General features: G+C 38.0%; 1 long non-coding RNA gene across 3 annotated transcripts in view; it reads right to left on the reverse strand.

Moving 5' to 3' along the window:
* Nucleotides 1–9,686: 9,686 nt before the first annotated feature.
* LOC140341675 (uncharacterized) overlaps nucleotides 9,687–24,015 on the reverse strand; it is a 69,486-nt gene continuing 55,157 nt past the window's right edge. For 2 of the 3 annotated variants that reach the window (XR_011922933.1, XR_011922932.1), the window contains 2 exons: nucleotides 21,238–21,272; nucleotides 9,687–10,099 (listed from right to left, as the gene is read on the reverse strand). This is a non-coding gene — a long non-coding RNA (uncharacterized lncRNA). The remainder of the gene's footprint in view (nucleotides 10,100–21,237; nucleotides 21,273–24,015) is intronic. The other variant, XR_011922934.1, reaches the window with a different exon arrangement.

A 24,015-nucleotide genomic window follows, 5' to 3' on the forward strand; every position in this document is an offset into this window, starting at 1 on the left:
TGGTTAATTATTGCACCCTAAAAAAGGTGGATGCTGGAACCCCAGAGACATGCAGACTTATTAGTTTGAAACTTTTGCCACATAAATCTTTGGCCCATTGGGCAGAAGTTGGCACTTTCTCACTTTAAAACAACCAAGCCCAGTCTTCATATACTCCTCCTAAGTAAAAGACACTAAGTGGATCCCACGCTCCACTTACAACCCTTACTAACAATTATTTATTATTATATACTCAGAATGCAGAGAGCAGCCCATTGCCCAGAGGGCCCAGTAATGCAACAGCAAGTAAGTTTGCCCCAAATAATTCCCCCAGCACAGAGCATGGCCCCGGCTAGACCACAATCTCTTATACCTTCAATTATATGTCAAGGCAGTGAGCTTTATACACCAAATGTGGATGGTTTCTTTTTTTCTACCACAGTTCCAATGAACATCCAGCAATAGTGCAGTGTTACACCATGAAAATACACTAGTGAATGAGGAGAGCAGGGAGTGCCAACTAACTACTGTTTACTGGGATGCCATGCAGAAAATACAAAGCCAAGCACACAACACCTTAGGGACGCAGGTGGTGGCACCAGGCAGCAGCAAGGGCACTGGGAGCAAACAGAAAAAAAGGGAGCCTGTGGGTGACATACAGACATCTACCTGCTGCATAGCACATTAATTGGGGGAAATTAAAGCTTTTGAATTGGCCCTGAAAATTAAATCTCTCATCAGACAGCTCAAATCAAGAATGCCATTTTAGTAGTTTTTTTTTATCAGACATTGGGATTCATTTATATGAGATGTTCACATAGCTAAGTGAATAAATTCACCAGCTCTGCTGGCTGCGATCATCCAATCATGTGCATGGAAAAATCCCCTTTTAGATTTGCTTGGGTGCTCTTTATAAAGTGAACTGTCACCGCATTTACTAAACCAAGGAAAATATTCCTTGCTAAGGCTACGTACACACGTGCAATAATTGTTGTTGGAAAGGATCTATCATGGTGCATGAAGGAGTGCTGTACACACAGGACCATTCTGCTCAATAGCGAGGGGAGAATGACGGAGCGGCACCCCGCACCTTCACTTTCATAACAGTTATTTGTCATCTATCGTCCATGGATCCGCCTGAACGTTTGTTCAGACGATAGACGACGAGCGCTGAACACACAGCAGATTATTGTTCGATATCGGCCCTGAGAAAATTATTGGATGAGAACCATTGCACGTGTGTACCAGCCTAAGTTGTAATTTACCATATTACATGAACAGCCTAAATATCTTTAGTAATTCAACCGCTTTGTGTTTAATCCTTGCTCCTGTAGAGTTCAGGCCAACCGTGCTATCCAACGCTTGGATTGAATAACATGTCTACTGAGCACTATAGTTAAAAGAAAAAAAGCCACCCGGAGCCAGGGCTTTATGTTTTTTGAGACGTTGCATGTCTCTTTAGTCAATTAATACTACTTTGTGGTGACTTATTGAGTTTAGGTCTGCTTTAATAGGATGCAAAGTACTGAATAATAGTGCAGCATGAACTAATGCATGGTATCATGTTGAGTTAATGCAATTCATAATGTGAATGGGGCCTAAGAGTAAAAACTATATTTGTTAAAGGACCAGCTATTATTTTAGTAAACACTAATGGCATTGGGGGGCAGCAATGGCATCTGACATGGAAAGCTCCTGCAACAGGAACCCTAAGTCTTTACTGCATTATTTTGCTGCTGCAGTTAACTTGTGGAATTTAGCTAGAAGTGGTCAGATGACAAAATAAGAAAAAGTTATTCTGCGGTGTCCTTTTTGTAGCTCGGTGCTGCCTCCTCTAACCCCAAGGTTCTAGGTACCAGCCAACACACGCCATTGTGGTTATTGTAGCCCTGAATAGTGGTTGAGAAACCATCCTGGAAAACATGGTAACCCTAATGTACATCTCATCTCCAGCACACGTATAGGATTTCATGTTCACACAGTATCTGTATTACAGAAGATTCAAGTACTTTGTGTTCTTTGACAGGTAAACATGTACTTTGTTAGTGGATACCTCTACTGGTATGTCATTGAGAACAATGGGATGAGCAGGCTATGATAGAACAATTTGTCATTCAGTAAAGCAACAACAAGGAACAAGCAATTCAGACTTCTAGATAGACTAATACATTTGTTGTTTTGTATTTCAATATTTTTATTGATTTGTAAACACAGGAATAACAAAAACAAGAAAGAAAAATTATTTTTTCGTAAAAATAATGGACAAATAAACCATACAACAAGACGATTTATTGTTTTGAAAGATATAATGCTATTCAGCATATGCGGTGAATCCAGTATGACCAGAAAGATTTAGATCAACATGTAATGATGACCGTTCATTCTTGCCAAATACATTGTACCACAAAGGAGAGTTGTAGAGATTGTACACTACTCTTTTTTGTGATGGTTTGATGTTATTCTGGAGCATTAAAGTAGTTATAAACCCCTTGATAAGGCCCTGTGTATATTAAATGGTTGCTATCCCTTTATACCAAATATTGTAAATATTATTCCTTTTTTAAATCTTTTTTACATTCCTGGCTACATTCTTACTCAATATAAACATCACCCTAAAGGCATATAAAACATCTTTTAATAAAAAAAATGAAATAAATATCATTTCAAACAGGGCTTAATTTATCATTTTTCTCCCCTAGGTCAGTTATTTGTAGTGTTGGTGTTCGAATTTGGGTTGTCCTTATATTCGACCCGAATATGGCTGTTCGGATGGACCCAACCCAAAAAACACGGGATTCGACTTTGCAAATTCGTGTGTAAAAATTGTGTTAAAAAAAGAGGCTTTATTGTTAAAGTAATTTATTATTTGTGTGTGATTTGTGTAACTAACTTTTATTTTTTTTACAGGTTAACCCACAATGACAGGATGATTCCCGCGGCTTGCAAAAATAAAATCCATATAGTACTGGCACATCAGAAACTTTTCCTTAGATGAAGAATTATTTCCTTTGTCTTTTTTTCAATGGCGATTATTTTTCTATTGTAATATAATACATATAATATAATAATGTGGGTGGCATGATGGCTCAGTGGTTAGCACTCTGACCTTTGCAGAGCTAGGTCCTAGGTTCAAATCCCAGGACACTATCTGCATGGAGTTTGCAGGTTCTCTACGTGTTTGTGTGGGTTTCCTCTGGGTACTTCTGTTTCCTCCTACATTCAAAAAAACAACAACAATTCAGTAAGGTTAATTGGCTTCCCCCTTAGGCTATATTAATGACATATGACTATGATAAGGACATTAGATTGTGAGATCATTTGAGGGACAGCTAGTCACATGACTTTGTAAAGCCCTGTATAATATGTCGGCGCTGTATAAAATACTTTGCAATAATAATAGTTTTTTTTCCCATAATCTGTCATTTAAGAGTGTCTTGCTCCCACTGGCCAGTGATATAAGTAGGTCCTTTTTTCAAGACAACCTATATAAGTAGATTATATTCCTAATTACCACTAATAAATTAGGGAGCTTTTCCCAATAACTACTAACATATAGGGAGTTCCTTCTCCCACTAACCACTATTATACAAGACTTCTTTTTCTAATTGTCACCAGTATAAAGGCTTCCTTCTTCTTCTGGCCACTAGTGGAATGGGTTTCTTTCTCCTACTATGCAAAAGTGTAAATTTCCCACTGACCAAAAATATACAGAATTCCTTCTTCTCTATGGGTCCACTAGTATAAAAAATTCCTTCTTCCACTGACCGCTATTATTTGGGGTTCCTTCGCCCACTAACAACCAATTTGAGAGAGTCCTTCCCCTGATGGCCTCTATTGTGCTCACAATGAGCTGTCCCTTTTTCCAATGAGCACTATTAGAAGTTTCACTAATATTTTCACCAGAACACTAATATTGGGTTCCTTCACCCAATGACCACTATTATTAAGGGTACCTTCTCCCAATTAAAACCAATATAAGAAAGTCCTTCTCCTAATGGCCACTAATGTACTGGACTATTACCATGAAGACCCATTTCCACTAAATCACAGGGTACGAGGAGACATGTTAAAAAATGTTGGCAAATGTGCTAGGTTTGCTTCATTTTTAATACTTTATTTAAAATTTACTGATTACATTTATGTTTTATGAGCTGTAGATGTAATAATTTAGCAGAACTTCTCTAAGACCTTTATTTCTAAGGGTTCCTTTCTGATTCCTCATGTTAGAAAACCTTGGTCTATAGGTGACTACTGGGTGATTTTGGCATAACCACTAGAGGGTGCGCCTATCAACTACAACCATAAAAGAAAAGCTCAGTGAAAAAGGAAAGTGAAAACTACAATAACTTAAAAGGACAATCCAATGTAAACACACGGTACTTTTCGGTTGGTCTTAGCCACAGTTTCATGTGTACTTGTGCTTAGTGTGTGCTACTTTCTCCACCTCTTAGATTGTAAGCTCTTCGGGGCAGCGTCCTCTCCTCCTGTGTCACTGTCTGTAATTGTCTGTTATTTGCAACCCCTATTTAATGTACAGCGCTGCGTAATATGTTGGTGCTATATAAATACTGTTTAATATTTATAACAAAAATACCAACTTGGCTTATTTTAAGGGTTCCAAATTCAGGATAATTCCTAAATTTGCAAAAATGCTTTTTGAAAGTATAGAAGATTATATGAGTATGGAGTTTACATCTAATTGATCAAACCATGACTTTTTATCTAAAAACCTTTCATCTAAAAACCTTATGTGCCCCAAATGAACTGAAGGGAGAATGTTATTTCCTTCAATGGATTTTTTCTTCCCACAATAGCACAGGCATGTTCCAAGATGACAATTCCAGGATTCATTGGGTTTAAACTGTGAAAGAGGGGTTCGGGGAGCATGAGACATAATTTTTATACATGGATTGGAGACCACCAAGTCCAGACTATAACCCCAATGAAAAACTTTGGGATATGCTGCAGAAGACTTAACACAGCAATTTGAATTGTCCATCATCAATGAAATGATGAAAATAAATGCAACTCTGGATGGAAATAAATGTTGGGCTATTGCATATCAAATCCGAATGTGTGTCATCGAGGGAAATATTAGAGAATGTGTCTTTCTTTTTGACCAATAGGGATGAGCGAGTAAAATTTTAAAATTCGATCTTGCGGCAATTTGAGCCGTTCTCACAGCTAACAACTCCACTTCCCTGATTGCCCTTGCAGCCCTGTAGTTTGTGTTCTTGGATAGAGATTCTCTATCCAAGAACACAGAGTCCCATGGCTATGCTCATCATGAATGAATTTATTTACGATGAGAACAGCCGTGGGACTCACACTAACAGGAGTACCACGGCTGCATTGATGAAGGCAGCCATGAGAATCCTCCTGTGCGCGATCCCCGGGCACTAGAAGTTAAATGAGGGCTTGCCTTCATCAATGCAGCCGCGGTACTCCCCCTGTAATTTCCTCGATATTCTGATGGGTCCGCGAAATCCGTTCGCCAAAATTTCGCAGACCCATTGGAAGTTCAAGTACATTTTCGTGAGAATGCCAGAGACTCATCCTCATCACGCTCATACCTATTGACCAACCAGTGTGTATTATAAAGTGCATTTGAGCATAAAAACATAACACTGTACTATGAATCATTTAAAAATCCTAAATGAACAGACTCATTAATAGATTTTCCTTTTTTCCTTACATTGGGTTTAAAATAGAGATTATAGACACTGTGGTCACGTGCAATACTAAAAATAGGCCCATCACTAAAATTATCACAATTTGCAATATAAAAACATCAGTTGTGTCTGTCCTTGTTTTGAACACACACATTTGTCATTAAAAAGGATTATATGTGTAATGCTTTTTAGTGAATTCTCACATATATGTGTGCAAGAGATCAGCTTGATGTAAATAGTGTTATAAAAGCATGTTTAGAAGTTGAAAGCCGTTCTAATGTCCTGTTTTCGGGGGAGGACAATGCCAATAACATTCAGTAAATTAAGTTGATGCCCATTAGAGATACCAGCTATTTTGGGTCCCCAACCATTGGAAGTGACTAAAATTAATATGACTTGTATAAAAGGATAATTCTGTCTCCTTGAAAGCAAATTATAAACCTCATTATCTGTTTAGACAGAGGCAAACCCTATATTAACCATAAAGAATTGCTGAGCAGAGACAATGATTGATCTTCCATGAGCGAATGCCTGAGGGCCATTAACACATTGGCCAGTTTGGCCCAAACCAGTTTACTATTGCTTCTTATGACCTCATGAGCAAGACTTCACCAAGCATAGATCACCAATGTGCTCCGGAATGCAGATGGGAATGGTTCAAGGAGAGAAAACCCCGGCTTGTGTGGTTTTGAGTGAATGGGAATACCCATGTGCTAGATATAGAGCAAGACCCCTTTCTTCTCCCTTTCCTATGTACCCTTTACCATCTTCCATTTTACTTGTAATTTATATGTATGTAATATCCCAAGCTGTAAATAAACCTTTCCCTTTTATAAGATCTATTGGTCCTTCTTTGAAAATAAGGTCCGCCAAGTAAAGCACATTCTACACCAACTCCAATCTTTAAGGGATGCATACAATAATAAACGTTGGCATACACAAGTCATTTTCTGACTTGTAAACCAAGTGTTACCTAAATTGTTTCTCTTTGGGGGAGAAATACTAAAAATGAGTGCAGATCCTGGGTCTTGAGGACTGGATTTGAGGACTCCCACCCTAAATCCAATTTTTATCCTCTAGCTCTTAAGGTGAACCTATACCCAGATAATGCACACTAAGGTATTTGCATATTCTGTGCAAGTATTAAAAGCACTTTCATTTATCTCTGTATCTATAAGCATTTTTAAAAACTTGATATTCAAAGCTGACAAAAACCAACCCAGTTACACTTTCCTGATGGTGATTGTGGGCTCACAAGGCTCTCTCTAGGCTTTGGTCCTGGCATAGTATTTTAGGAATTCATAGTTACTATTGTAGGTTCTATCCTGCTTCCAACTTTGGGACCAGGAGTGAGTCAGGTGTAAGGAGACCGGGTAACTTTTACATTTAAGAATAGTGAGAAGGGCTAGGGCATGGTCTAAGATTTGCTTTAAGGTTTTGGTTATGCTTGTACTACTACAAGTTCTGGCTTTATCTATAATATACAAATCTTGGTAGGCATAACGAAAACCTTAAAGCAAATCTTAGACCATGTCCTAGCCCTTCTCACTATTCTAAAATGTAAGTTACCCGGTCCCCTTACACCTGACTCACTCCTGGGCTTAAAGTTGGCAGCAGGATAGAACCTACAATAGTAACTATGAATTCCTGCAGAACTAGGCCAAGATATAAGCATAACCCAATCTCTGACCTGTAGATCTATGCCTACTTGGTTGGACATTATTGGCAGCATACTAAATTTTGCATGGAAAACACCAATAAGTACTTTCCTAAGTATACACAAACACTCGAGTCGCTGTATACTTTTCCCTAATGCAATATTATTTTTTTTTCTGGTAATTGAGTGCTTCTCATGACCCGGAATCTTGAACTATGATATCGTCTGGAACAGTTTGTAATCATCAAAAGATTACTTAACAAGTACTATATATTCAGTTTTGTGGGAACCTTGCCTTTCCCAGGCAGTTTTTCCATGGGTCATGTTCAAAATGTTCTATCTTGTTTTTTTACTACTCAGTTACTATGAGAGCGTTAATTGTGCGCACGCATGGGGAGCTCTTATTATGAATGGCTGGCCAAAACCATTTATCTATTGAGGGTATTGTTAGGTCCCATGCCCCCCCCAACCGACATGCCTTGTTTGTTTGTGCATTCTTTCTGGTAGGGCTCAATAGCTTTTGATGAGAGACGAGGAATTCCAAACACGTCTCGGCATGTAATTACATTGTGTATTGAGAGTAATATAAAGTCCTAAATGTTTGTGTGGTCTGTTTGGGTAAATAAGAGATACTTCCAGAATATTGTCTGACATACCGGTAAGTGCTTTATAAAAACTTCTTGCCAATGGATGAAATATATAAATTGGCATACATATGGAAAATATATTCAAGTGAAATTTTAATTACTTTTAGACAACTTTAAGTATTTTTGGTAAATTTTTAGCTTTGTATGTTTTTAAAAAAACTTCTTATTTTATATCTTTTTTTCTCTCTGACCAAACTAGAGCTTATTTAAAAAAATGTAATTATGTGATTCTAAATTGCATGTAAATATATTAAATTTACTCACGTAAATTATAAAGTAGAAGTAAACCCCAACTAAATGACAAAGAACCATGTACAGTAAACAAATGCCCTGTTTTTAAATAAAATATGTGATAGGAAGTAAACCTTTAAATTGGTGTCAATCCAGAAGTGGCCCCTTATATTATTGTTTGGAGTAAATGTGACCCCTGTGTTGGTTCTTGTAGGAAAATACCTTCTGTTGGTGGTCTATGTAGAAACGGACCCATTACATTTGTGTTCGTAATAAGAAGTAAATCCTTACACTGATTTAGTTGGCCCCTCACATTGGTTGGTATTGTATCAGAAGACTCCAACATTGTTGGTCAATGTAGAAGTGACACCCTTTACATTGATGGTCAGTGCAGGAAATGACCTTTAACGTTAGTGGTCAGTGTAGGAACTGGCCCACTACATTAGTCCTCAGAGAAGGACGTAAATCCTAACTTTGTGTCAGTGTTAAAGTGACCCCTCACATTGGTGGTCAATGAAAAGGTGGCTGTTCACATTGTTGGTTTTAGTAGAAGTGACCCCCCCCCACCCACATTGGTGGTCAATGTAGAAGAGGTCCCTTATATTGTTGTTCAGGGTAGAGGTGACCCCTCACATTGGTGGTCAACATCAAAGAAGCCCTCTACATTCTTGGTCAAAGTAGAAGTGACCCCCTTACATTCTTGGTCAGAATAGGAAATGACCTATAACATTAGTGGTCCGTGTAGGATTTGAATTGATTACATAAGTAGTAAGTAGTAAACCATAACTTTGTTTTCGCTGTAAAAGTGACTCCTCACATTGGGCCTAATTTATTAAAGAGAGGATACACTTTCATCTGTGAAGCTGGGTGATCCAGAAAGCCTAGAACAGATCTGGTCCAGAAAACATTTGCCTATCAATAGCAAATTACTTTTATGAAATCCATTCCTGGTTTGCTGAATCACCCAGCTTTACTGATGAAAGTGTATCTTTTTCAGCCCTGGAGAGCTTTATTAAATCAGGCCCAATGATGGTCAATGTAAAAGAGACCCCTAACATTGTTGGTCAGGGTAGAGGTCAGCCCTCATATTGGTGGTCGGTGTAAGAAAACCCTTATATTGTTGCTTTGAGTAGAAGTGAACCTCACATTGATTGTCAATATGGATGAGGCCCCTTACAATTGTGCCCCATTTGACCCCTCACATTGATAGTCAATGAAGGAAAGCCCCCTGACATTATTGGTTATAGTAGAACTGCCCCCCACATTGTTGGTCAGAGTACAAGAACCCCTTAGATTGTTGGTCAGAGTACAAGTGACCTCACATTGGTTGTCAATATAAATGAGGCCCCTTACATTTGTGGCCAGAGTAGAAGTGACCCTTCACATTGGTCAAAATCGAGAAGGGGTCCTTCATTCTTGGTCATAGTGACCCCTTACATTGTTTTTCTGTAAATTTATAATTTAATTGAATAAACTATTTTTTTCTGATACCTAAAAATCTTGTTTTTCTTTTTTATGCTCTTTTATTACACTCAAAATCTTGGTGTAATATTCTAACATTACCTGTAGTTGTCAAAGTTTCTGCTGAAAATTGGCTTTATTAGACATTGTAATTTAGGAGGAGCCAAATAAAATATTTAATACAATATTTAAAGAGCCACGCATGACATATGAATGAAGCTTCTCACAAGGACAGAATACCTGGCACAAGGAGTAATAATAAGGTAAACATGTGTTCTTTGTCCCTCACATGGCTGAACCAAAGCTGAATTCTATTAATTGTTCACGTGCTGAGTATTCTTCATGGCTTTGTAGCTGAATCAGCTGCTTCCCATGAGATGAGAGTCAAATAATCTTTGTGACACAAGTTCTCAGTCTTAGTCAGATCCTTGGAGACTGGAGAACCTGAAAAGCTAAAAAAAAGATTATTTTGCTATTTAGATAGTAGATACAAAATTACTCCCTATTCCTATAAAAGAAAAAAAAACAAAAAAATATCTGACATAGTGAAGTAATTATGAAATAATGACATAATATGAATAATTATTAATAATTTTATTATTATTATTATTACACTGTATTTATATAGCGCCAACCTATTATGCAGCACCGTACAAAGTCCCTAGTCGTGTCACTATATATATTATTATATATATTATATATACAATATGTATTATAATTCATAGTTTTAATATTCACATTTTTATACAGATATTTTTAGATAGCAAATAGAGCTCTGGGCTCATTTCACAATATTTCCTCTGCCTGTTGTTTACAGAGCTCAGTAACTCAAGCTATCATAATTCAAAGCATTGGCTCCTCCCTTCACTCTCCCTAAATAGGGTTTATCTGAGGGTATTTATTATTAGAAAAGAGAAACTGCTGTGTCCACTACTTAGAAAACCCATAGTGCTTTGGGTGTCCTTTGAGATATAAAAAATCAATTTAAATTATTAAAGAAAAAGGTTTACCAAAGCCAAAGTTAATATATTTTGTCTTTAAAGGAGGCATGAGCTAAGAGCTGCCATTGCTGACCAAATGCTGCTTTTTTGGTTGTTCCTGGATTCAGTATTCTTATAGTCAAAATTTTGGAACAAACAAGTGGAATCAGAAAGAAGTAGGGACTTCAGATCTGCTTGCTATTGAATGAACATGACAGCCAGGGGACTAGCATTTGGAGAAGGAAATGTCAGAAATAGCATCCTATATATATCTTATACAGGTTACCTTTAGGCCAAGAACACACAAGCAGGTTTACTGCCCCCCAAGGAATTGATCAGTTGTAAATCCCAAATTGTGTCCTTACAGTTGTCATTCTCCAAAAGAAAGTGATTGGGATCCTCCATTTGATCGATCATTCCTACACATGACATGATTTGGCTAATATCGGAAGCCCAATTTTGGTCATTTTTGTTTGATCATCTGCTGATTTCCCTTAAGATTCACTTTGGATCTTATTGATTTACTGCATTGAAAATTAGATTGGAAGTGAAAATTGAGTATTGAAAATTGTTCCCCCTATTACTCATATAGGTGCCATTGGGACGGGGAGTGAAAGTAAATCTCCTCAATGGGGTCAGAGACAAAAGCCATTTTTGTTCCGTGAAAAGTATTGTGTTATATTGTGTTATAAAGCAATGATGGAATAGAAAGGGAATAAGGGATAAAACAAAATCCAAATTTTATTATTTATTTTACTTTTATTTCCCCTATGCCTAGCTCCAAGTGTACAAGTACAAAAGGTACTTATCCAAAATATTTCCTGATTTGCACACAATATGAAGCCTTTTTTCTTCACTCCTGTAAATGATGTTTCTATGATCAATAGCGTCATTCATCCAATGATTCAGTCCCTTGTTATGGGCCTATTAAAAGTCTTTTAGCACTTTTTTCATGTGCACATTAAACATGTCCTAAATCTGTCTCATATATACAAACATCTTAAAAATGTTTGTAAAACAATTAAAACCTAGACAACACATGAGTTATATAGAAAAAATACAAACAAATCATGTCATTTAAAAATTTGACAAGGAAACTTCTGGAAATATATGTATTGCCGTAACGCTTAACCTAAGTCCTTATATAATGCCACAATGTATACTTTATGGATGTATACTTTTTGTTCCCCTAGATCAGCTAGTTTGTGCTTTCCCCTCTTTAACCACTAACAGTGTTTGAGCTGACACACATAAAATATACCATGGAAGATACATAAACAATAGGGAGCAAGAGGGAGAGGGGAGAAATGGGGGGGCAAGAGGAGAGAAGAGGGGTAGAAAGGAGAGAGGGAAACAGAGATAAAAAAGAGAGATGAGGAGAGGAGAGAGAGGGGCGATAGTGGCGAAGAGAGGAATAAGGGGGAAGAGACAAGGAGAGGGGAGATAAGAATGAAGAGAGAGGGAGAGGGGAGAGAGGGATAGGGAGGGAAAAGAAAGCTAGGGAGACAAAAAGTGAAAGAGAAAAATAGGGAATGAGGGAAGTAAAGCGAAAGAGGGAGAGAGTAGAGAGGGGGACAGAGGGGTGAGAGAGGGAGAGAAAGAAAGAGAGGGAGAGTGGAGAGAGATACAGAGAGAGAGGAAGAGGAGGTAAAGAAAGAGGTGGAGAAGAGATGGAAGAGAGAAAGAGAGAGAAAGAGAGAGAGAGAGAGAGAGAAAGAGAGAGAAATAAAGAAAGAGAATAGAGAAATGGAGGGAGAGGGAATGCAGGTAGAGCGAGAGGAGGAGAGAGGAGAGAGAGAGAACAGGGCAGAGAGTGCTGCGTAATATGTTGGCGCTATATAAATCCAGTTTGATAATAATAATTAGTAATATTAATAAGGGATATAGAGAAGGAGGAAAAGGAGAAAGAGAAACAGAGCAAGAGAGAATGGAGGAAGAGCGAGACGGGGAGAGAGGAGAGAGAAGACAGGACAGAGAAAGAGAGAGAAGAGAGGGGGAGCGGAAGGGAGAGAGAGAAGAGTGATACCTCCAATAATAATGTCACCCTGCAAGGGTAGGTTGAGGGCAGAAGAAAGAAGATGAACGTTTGATGGATGAAGAAGTTAGGCAGGGTACACACGTGCAATAATTGACGTTGGAAAGGATCTTTCACGGTCCTTTTAACGACTAAGGATCGAGTGCTGTACATACATCACCGATCTGCTCTATGGAGAGGGGAGAGGGAGAATGACAAAGCGGTACCCCGCTGTGCGCTCTCCCCCTTTACTGCCATTACGATAGTGGATCTGTGGATCCACCAGGACAGTCATTCAGACGATGGACGACGGGCGCTGTACACAATACAGATTCTCGTCTGATATCAGAGCTGAGCCGATTATCGGACGAGAAGCATTGAAAGTGTGTACGTAGCCTTAGGGTGACCAGGGAATGTTAAAGGGAATCTTTTCTTGAAGACAGTATTTGACAAAATGACCCTGGGTAAATAAAGTGAGGGCCCCATTAGCACAACAATACAGCTCCCTGCACCCTCGCCCATTCAGATAACTGGGGCCTTTAAGAAGTTGAAGTTACCCAGTTCAACCCCCAGTTCAATCAGTCCTATTCATTTTCTGCACCAAAAGTCCCAGCCCAGAGCTTTTGACATTGAAATGTATAGAATACATATGCACCATGGAAACAATTGACCTAAGAATGATAAAAAATAAACATGCGTGCTTCTTTCTTTTGTGTCCTTCATTCTTAAACATGATTAATATCCAAGAACATTAAGCATGTAAACTATGTTCTCAGTGTTTTGACTAGTTTATGTACTTACCAACCTAATCAAAGAATATTTCACATTTTTGAAATGCCAAATCTTAGAATAGCCCACAGAATACTGCATGTACAACCTATTACACAAGGGGACTTTTTTGTACACTTTACACAGGTATTTCTGCATTATTGTAGGACTTATTATTATAAATGTGTTAAAAAATGTAATTTAAACAGAAGATCTCACCACAACTTTTACATTTAGCTTTGAATAGAACAAGGAAGGATACAGATTTTTTTGCTGCCTGCATGGCCATTGGGGAGATTTCCATCCCCTTCCTGCCTTGGGGAGACCTTGCATTAACATTATTATTATTATTATTATTATTATTAATAATAATAATAATAATAATAAAAAACAGTATTTATATAGCACCAACATATCACACAGACATCAAATGTATGATGATACACAGTTCAGTTCCATGGAAGGGAAATGGGAAAACTCGGCCATCCCTAGTTGGTCATTAGGTCAGTAGGTTGGTGCTTCGCCATGGCAGATTAGTAAATGTTGTCAAGGGACCACTGTACATATGCTAGATTTTTGCCCAAGACAATCATGATATTTACATAGCTTTAGTGACATAAGTATGGATAATATAATGATAAAAAATCAGAGCAAAAATAAAATAAATTATTTATTCCATGCCACTTATTAAAATCCCTACTGCATCCTATTTACTTGCCAACTACACTAGTAATAAATGACCCCATTATCAGGTAATTGGGAAGGAAAACAGAACAAAGCATAAGGACCTAAATGACAATACAGCAGTATATTGATGCAGGTGAGAGTACATTCGTATATTGATATAGACAGGTGTACAGCAGTATACACATGCAGGCCAGGGCACAAATGAAGGGAAGAAAATAATACATACATAGATAAACATACTAGTATAAACGTAATAGTATGTTGTGTACAGGACTATATTGATGAAGTGTATAGAATTGGACATTTGCTGTGACATGAATGGCACATTGCAGTTCTGGACATTTTCTATTGAATAACACTCCACCAGCAGAATTGATTTTTTAGTATAGATCAATTCCCAAAGTGTTGTTGTTCATTTCAAAGAACACAGAAATTTGACCCTTCATTATATTTCTAGAACATCTCATTATATTTCTTCAAGGGATGACTAGAAAATTTTGACTGCATTTAGGAATATGGAAATAAAGAAAGTATTTTTGTATAAATAAAATAGAGATATATTATAATATTTTATAAATTGCAGATTAAAATGTGGTTATACGGTGTAAGTTCCCGGAGATGAGGATGGATCTAGTTTTCATTAATAGAAAGTGTATAAATTGTTCATATTTCTATTGGATATTGCAGTGATGTCATAAGGTTCCAGTGCATAGATAGGCTACAGCCTTAGTGATGTCACCATTCTCAAATAAATAGATAGGCTGCATTCTAGGTGAAGTCACCTGTTTCTAGTAAATGGATAGACTGAATGCCATTGATGTTGGTAAATAAAAAATGAATAGGCTGCAGTCTCAGTAATATCATACATCTTTAGTAAATGGATGGGCTAAATTCCCATTGACGCTGATAGGATCAACTGATGCTCAGTTGATGACAATGGACATTCTTAGTGATTTCACTGGTTTTCGTTAAGCAGAAAGCCTACCCCCTCAGTGATGCCTTTACCTCTAATTAGTAGATTGGCTACATTGAAGTTTTGAGAATCCAGTGAATGAATAGCCTGAAATCTCTGATGAATAGATAACTTCCTTTATAAGGATGAAACTGGTCTCCAGTGAACAGATAGGCTCCATTTTCCTTTATGTCAATGCTCTTTTGTTTTTTAGAGAATAGTTAGGTATCCTTTAAGGGGGTGTCACTAGTTTCTGGTGAATGGATAGGGTATTTTTTCAGTGGTATCAATGGTATTTAGTGAATGGTTGGGCTTCCCTATTAGGAATGTCACTAGTTTCCAGTGAATGGATAAGCTGCATTCTTGGTAATGTCAATGATCTCTGATGAATGGATAGGATTTCTTTACAGTGAAATCACTGGTCTTCAGTAAATGGATAGGCTTCATTCTCATTCCAATAATCTCTAGTGAATTAATAGACTTCATCAGCAGTATTGTCACTGTATCTCCAGTATATGCATGGGCTGCATTATCAGTAAAATCTTCCTCTCCACTAAATAGATAGACTGCATTCTTCTCTTTGTATTCTGAGGTCTCCACTCTCTAAACAACAAAAATTTTGCTGGAGTTGGGCTTTAATGGGTATCATAAGGGGTGGGTGGCCATATTCTTCAATGAGCCTCAAAGAGCAATGGTCAAGAATCTATGATGGTAAGATGGCACATCACCACATTGTATTGAGAATATATTAGGATGTTGCATATATTAAAATACATTATGAATGTTTTCAGTATAAGTTATAAATGACGGTGTAGCTATAGACCAATGGATGCCAATGCAGAACTTGGACATGGCTCCCTTGCCTACTGCATCACTCATCACCATTAATGGTCTTCTAGCTACGGATCTATGAGCCCTAATGCTAACTTTTTAAAGGCCCCTAATATTTAGTACAAGCTCCTTCACATCAACCGCAACTTCACATTGGTGGGACACCAATCAACTTACCAGCATGTTTTTAGGTTGCAGGAGAAAACCATAGTACCTAGTTGAAACCCATGCAAACGTAGGGAGAATATACAAACTCCACACAGGTGTGGTTCTGGCCAAGATTTGAACTGGGAAACCTACTGCTGCAAGGCTAGCCACAGAAATGCAATGCCACTCATTGGAAGAATATATGCTCTTCCAGGCACTTCACTGAAACTACAAATCCCAGCATGTTTCATTGGGACATGTCATTGCAATGTTGCTGGAAATCCACAGATTACTGCAGTCACTGCAAGAAAATAATGCACTTTGCACTTAACATGTTTTTATCTCTACATTCTTCCCAAATGTTACCTTGTTTAACACTGGAGGATAAAGGTGTGATGTCTTTATCTACCTGACATGTAAATATTCACAAAGGAGATTAGAAGAGCACATGCACAGGGAGAGGCAGACACGAGAGTGTGTTAGTAAACCAATGAGCAAACAGACCTTAAGGAGGTTCTGTTTTGGCACATCGTCTATTTACAGCTTCTTTACAGTTACAAGTGCAATGTACAAATTGTGAGCAAATTATAACAATTTATACCTTGTATTTTAATGCAGCCTTAATAACTTTGCACACTTCTTTTGCCATATTTTTTTATTATTTCAAATACAACCATTAACTATGCTTCCAGTAGAGGGAGCTCTGTATCGCATCGCATTTGCTCAGACCCCTGCTTATAAAGGACATAAAATGCATTGTTTTCATCCAGTCAAAAGATTCAAACATTGTGGGAAGAACAAAAATATTTCATTTGTTGTGTAGCACTGCAAAGCATAATCCAAAGTCTGAGTACATAATATGAGAGCAAAGGTTTGGGAGTGACCTAACCATACCCAATATATAAACAAGTTGGACATCCCAGTCCACAACTATTGGCATTGATATTAATAAAGGGTTTTCCTTTGCACTAGAGTTACCTTTGGTTTACGGTTACATATGGGTTTGCCCCAGGTATAAACACTATGATCATCTTTAGGGGTTAGTATTTGTGCCCCATACAAGTACAAGATGAGGAAGCATTTAAACCAATAGGGGGCATTTAAAACCAACTCAATCCTTTAAAACTTACAAAAAAATATCTTGATAATACAATCACATCAACTGCAGCTCTTCTCTTGGATGTCCTACAAGGCCACTTTCAGCCAAAAATAGGTCTCTGCATAGAGTCAGCTTAAACCGCATATTCTGTTATACAAATCTGGTCTTAATCTAGAAAGTTGGTAGATAGATAGATTAAAAAAGATAACGTCTAGCCTCAGGTTTTTGAGGCTACCAGGGCCCTTTCTATCTTCCAGACCTTTCTACTGACCCAACAATATGATAGATGACGTCAATGGTCAATGAGTAAGGGAAGGAATGTGAACAGCTTCTACATGCTTTCTCCTACATAGGGCCACTGAAACATAAGCTCCAGACAAACTTTTCTGTGTAATCTGCACTATCCTACTGGCAAGAATATTACTATTTTTCGGCAGTGTTCCACCCAACCCTACTCTTTTTAATGGTAACTACTGTTACCTGGCCAATGGAGATGCTCTCTTTTTACTTGCAATACCCAAAGGTTTACAGTTGGATGTGTTGGACTGCTGTTGTATTAATTGCCCCTAGTATTGTTGCCTGATAATAATGATCAAGACTATGATGGCTTGTTAAACCAGTTCATTATTAGTATCCAAGTCTTCATGGGCATAGATACAGAAATGAAAAGTACACTGAAATCATCACACCTATTAGGATGGGTGGATGTATGAGGCTGATTAAATTAGAATTTGATTTAGTTGCACACACTTCTCCATAAATAAATAATTACACCACCAGTATAGCTGGACGTGCTTATTAGTACGTATTAAATCAGTACTGTCATCCTATAATTACCATTTGCTGAATACTGCAGTCATTTTTCTATTCTTGGATATGGTCAAATTACGAAATAGTGGTTTGCCCCACTTTCTGTTTCCAGTAAACATTTCAGCTTATGATTAGACTGTAGGTCAGCGTTAAGCCACATCTCGTTGATCGTTGATCGTTCTCTCAAACCGAGATTCTCTCATTGGACCTAATTTAATAAAGCTCTTCAAGACAGGAGATTCAAAACTTGGGGTCTTGGGGCAAATCTAAACCTAGCATGGATCTGCCCCAAGACTGAAACCTTTGCCAGATAATTCCAAATGTTGTTTTTAGTAATTAATTTTAAGTTTGCTGGGTGAAACAGGTTCTCCTATGATACTCCTATAATCTTGCCCTGTCTTAAAGAGCTTTAATAAATTAGGCCCATTATGTGGTAATCCTTCTTTGGGATTGCTGGGGGTAACATGAACTCACCAAATCAGGACTTCTCCTTGTTTCATGCGGACTGAGGCTATGAACTGGAAATACACATTTTTTTATTGCAATTCTGGGCAATTATTGCTTATAATGGCCAGACCTCATTCTGCTAGACCTAAAGTAGGTCAACAAGTTTGCATTATGGCCAAACATGTGTAGACACTTGACCATCACACATCTATGCACCTGCTGGACATCTTTTTTCAAGACCATGGGAATTAAAATTAAGCTCACCCTTGCGTGTGCAGATTTGTGCTCATTTAGCCAAGAGAGTCCCAGGTACTGATGTTGAAGACTACCAGGCTGGCAAATAGAATTCCATTTTATCCAAAAAGTATTCAGTAAAGTGAATGTCAAGGATTTATGTAGGGCAGGGTTTCTCAACAAGGGTTCCTACATGGGTTGCTAGGGGTTCCTTGAGCAATGAGCAGTTTGTGATTCTCAGGTCAGTTTAACACATACCAATAGTATCTGTATGGGTGGCAGGTATCCCAACGGCCAGTGGCCCCATGTAGAGTCATATTTCCCATTGACCACCACATGGCCAGTGTACTGTGAATTGTGGATATTGTAATTATAGAAGAGGTTACTTGAAGACTTTGAAAATTTTTTAATGGATTACCCTTGTAAAAAAGGTTGAGAATCACTGATGTAGAGAATTCAAATTCCTAAACCACGTTCCCATCCAACCATGTCTTTATAGACCTGCTTGGAACCTTAGCTGTAGAATTATCATTACCCTTTACAGTATTCACCTAAGCTCAATAATTTGACCCTTACAGTATAACTGGTTGTATAGTTTATTGTATATATTTGCCGGACTACAACTAGTTCCTAGTTGATACCGGTGGTTTGATCTTATGGTGGTGGTATATCTTTGTTCCTCCTGCTCTCTTTGTTTGGAAGGACAGCCCCTCTTTTGGACCTCAATCCCTCTGTCCTTTTTCTAACAACTGCTACTATAGAATTTTGTTAGGTTTGACCTCAATGAGATAGTAGATATTCTTAGCTACTTTTTCTCCCTTCCTCTTTCTATATCACTGGCATGGCATGGCCAAGGGAAGCAATAGATGGCAACTGGGAGACACAGGCCTTCAACACACCTCAAAATGTTGAAATGTCAAGATTATGAAGTTTGTAACTCTTCAACTTAGCAATAGTTTGGTTCAGCAGGGCATTCTATAAATTTATTGACTCAATAAGTACTATGCTCATTCTTCCTTATGCAGTTTCAAACTCCAGACATTTCATGTGGTGAGATTACAAGGTCTCTTTAACAGTGTTGGTTGTCCTTCATAAATCAGAGACACAACATGTAAATAACTTTCTCATTGTTAAATATTAACTGTATCAAATGTTTAGAATGTGTATCGTTTTTCTTTTCCTTAGGGCTTCTGTCATTGGTTAAAACATAAAAAAATAACAGTAGAGTCCATGTCCTTGCAGATAAACAGTGGAATAACACGTGAGGATCACATTGAGAGTTATTCTGACAGAGGCTCCTAAATTCCTGGGAGACTTCAAAGGCACAGAGAGATAAGACCAGTATTTATCACACCGCTCCAATAGCATGGTCTGGAAAACAGTGCAGCAAAACAACTACTAATGACTGTAGTTGTACAGAAGGGAGAGCGCTCTATTGTAATATTCAGCTTCTATTGGCAATGAGTGCATGGTATGTGCCAAAATGGCAGGTGGACAACATTTTTTCATAGATATACGAACATTATGAAATACATGGACCGTTTATGTGTGTTTAAGGCTTTTGAATTCTGTTTAATCATTTGATACTTTATATTATAGGTCGATTAAAGCTGAACTCTAGGCAAATTTTTAAAAAAATAATTAACCTGAACCCTGTTTCCAAGTCATTTATTTTACCAACATAGGATTATTTATTGCTGGGCCAAAAAAGACCCCAAGCCTGTGGGAGCAGTGTTAAGCTCCAGAGTGCCTGAAGGGGCAGTGTTATGATCTGGGGTGTCTGTGGGGTCAGTGTTTAAAAGCACATTGCAAGTAAAAAAATAGGTAAAAAGTGTCCCTTTATGTGTTTATAATCATTTGGCTTTTTCCTCAATGGTGGCTTTTATTATAAAAAAAAAGTATTCATAGGGTTGCATTGTTTCTGTGCAATGAAATTGTTCCAAAAAAAAATGGAAAAAATGTGTCCTCAGATTGGTTTCTTTGGTTGGCCTGAGTGATAAGGGAGGGGAGGTTATTGATATATTTATTTCAATTCAGCACTAGAGATAGGACATCCAATATATAATTAAGTTACTAAAAGAAGCCTGATGTGTTTCCATTGATGTTCCTCCGTGTTATCTCCTTTGAGTTCCCTAGAGTTCACATGATTTGAAGTCCATTTATTGTTCCCATGTCTGAATGAACTGCACTAGGAAAGTATGAATGTACGGGATGTTTGCATTTTTCCAGTCCATTTGAATTTTATCATCATTTTTTATGCCTCATTTGTCTGACTGTTTGCTTTAGTTTTGCATGCCCAGCTGCATCAATGTGTACTACCGCATGTTATTATCCAAGCCTATAGTTCTTATGAACAATTGATTAGTGACTATTCTGAACATAGGGACATACCTCTCAATAAATTGTTTGCATATAGAATGTCATTCATATTTTTTCCTAGTAATGTGCCATTTAGCTTCTAGTAATAAAAAAAACGGATACAGTTGTCAATATATCTTTTCTTCTACATAAAGGTATTGCACATTTTTTCTGCCTTTTCTATGGCATTTTCTTGGAGAAATTTGTACATGTAATAGTTACTTCTACCCTATGTGCCTAACCCATCCTTTACATGTACCTACCTGCACTTCTTTCTTCTGTTGCTCGGTTCAGCCATCTATAATAAAAGGAATAAATTGTTTAAAGCGTATTAAAACCAACCCCTCTAGGCCCCGGACACAGCCTTACTGCAAACCAGGTTTTTAAGCCAATAAGGTCGCAGCACTGCCCTAATCCAACACAGAGACCCAGCCTTTTCAGGCGGGCTCAGCATCTACTTTAACTTCTAGTCTGGGACACACAATCCTGAAACTTTGATACTCAGGCTCCCAAAATTCCAACATTTGAACTTACTCCCTTTTTAATAGATTTCATGACATAATGGGTTCTATCTGAACATTAGTTTAGCGGACCATTTATTCCCCCTTAAAACTCTTTTACAGCTCATCCTTTGAGTAACACTTTCCCCTGAGGAAGCCAATAAGGTGAAACGCGTTGGAACCTATAAGACCAATGACTCCATACTCTCATATTATCATACTGTTAAAAATGTATTGTCTAGTAAATAGAGATGAGGGAAGATCAGACCAAGATATATAGGGACTGGACAAGCAATTTAACTTAAATGCATTGCAGATTTGTATGAATATCTTATGTGTTACATTTACTTTCTGTGTATAATCACTACAATATATACTTTTGCCAACAAATATTTTTTCTACCTACCAAGATCCAACAACACAAGTTCTCCTGCCTCCAATTAAAATCTGAAAGACTTCTATGGGCTGTTTTCTAAGGCAGTTGGATAAGACCTATAAAAGCCAATGAAGTGCTACTGCGTGAGGGGTGGGCAAGACCATAGTGATATTGGTTTATTTTTGTTACCCACCCAGCCTCCTAATGTTTGACTACTGTGCATGTTCAGGGTCATCTAACTGTCCTAAAGCCTCCGAGAACATTATAATACATCCCAGGCTGTGTGGATGGACACCAGCTCACCAACAGAAGGACATCCAAGGGTATAATCCCCAGGGGATGCCATCTTTGTTGAGGAATGTGGAAGTCAGAAGGATCACTGTGATGAAAAGGTTATTTCAATTACAAATTTGTTGCAGGAAGGAGGCAGAAAGAAGGTGATAAGAATTGAATTTTTTGAAAGCCTGCTTTAAAGATTGGCACAGGTCTTTCAATGCATCATCAGTTCAAGGCACTTCAGCACTATTCTTATGTTGAATCTATTAGATTTACTTTAAAAAGAGCATATACTGTATTTTTCAAATGCAAGACTAAAAATACAATATATTAACTTTCCCTCAGTAAATATAAAAACTGCATATTATGAACTCTTATGCCCCTAAGATATGAGAGCAATGTAAAAAATAGCTTTGTTCCACACCTCTCATAATTCAATTTATAACGCCTACGGAGGAAATTTCTGTTGAAAACATGTTTGCACAGCTGTTTTTCTATCTCTGGGGCTCAGTGAGTGGATGAAACCCCTCAGGAGTCTAAACATTTCATTATCAATAATATCTCCTCCCCAAATAATTTCCAAATATAATGAGGAACCTCAAATGACACTTTGTGCTAGAATATAACATATGGCAGGGTCAAAATACCTAAACGGATATTCAAGTTCGTCTTGTCCCCATATAAGTTTGTCTCTTAAACCTCCCATTTTTTAAACAGGTTCTTCATCTATCCACCTTCAAGTGGATGTATAACCAAACTTTTTTGGAAAAGTTTCCCCTTACCTCTTGCTCTGGTGACAACTCTAAAATCTTAATGATTCCATTACTGGCAACAATGGTCACCAGGACCAATTAAGAAATCTACCCAGTGGGAATACCAAGGGTCTTGTACATCCTTGCCATATTCGAAAAAAGTTTTTAAATATCCAGCAAAAAAAATTATAGTTTTCCTTTAAGTAATAATACTTAAAATGGACCTTTCCTAAAAGATTATGTAAACTGCCATTGCTGAACTAGCTGAACTAGCTTGCCTGGTTGGGGGTTCTGATTCTCTGCTTTTAAAGTGGGCAAGCCTGTCGGTTTTGCCTACAGCCGGGCCTGTTGTGGGTGGGCCTGTTGGTTCCCTGCTATGTACCTTTTTTAGGTTATGCGCAGCTCAATGATTATGTCCAAAAAAGATAATATCTGGGTAATAACTGGGTTTGCACCCAAGAATAAGTGTTAGGGTTTAGCCCAGGGTTTCTCAACCTCTGGAGCCCTAGGTGGTTTCTCCAGAAGTTGCTAGGGGTTCCTCGAACAATGAACTCTCAGATCAGTTTAATTGATACCAATTATCTTTTTGGCTATCGGTAAAGCCACATACACACTTGCATCTATAGTACTTGGAAAGGATCTTTCATGATCCTTTCCAAACGACAAAGCACTCCACAATACATGAATGATGCTGTACATACAGGGCCGATCTGCTCTATGCAGAGGGGAGGGGGAGAGTGACAGAACGGCACCACCCATGCACGCTCTCCCTCTTCACTTGCATTGCGATCGTTCGTCGTTCATCGTCTGTGAATCCGCCAGGACGGTCGTTCGGACGATAAACGACGTGCGCTGTACACACTTCAGATTGTCGTCTGATATCAGCCCTGAGCCGATTATCAGGCGAAAACCATTGGAAGTGTGTACGTAGCTGAAGGGTGACATTCTTCCCACTGGGCAGCAATGTAAGAGGCATTCGTCCCTCTGACCACCAGGCTAATATAATGAGAGCAGTGAATATAGTAATTATAGATGGGGTTCCTTGAGGTTTTTCCAGGGGTAACCCCGTGTTAAAAAAGTTGAGAAAGTTATCTTAGCCAACCCAGCCACCGGACGATGACAGTTGTTATTGTTCGC

Source organism: Pyxicephalus adspersus, chromosome 12, assembly GCF_032062135.1.
Source record: "Pyxicephalus adspersus chromosome 12, UCB_Pads_2.0, whole genome shotgun sequence".
NCBI lineage: Eukaryota > Metazoa > Chordata > Amphibia > Anura > Pyxicephalidae > Pyxicephalus > Pyxicephalus adspersus.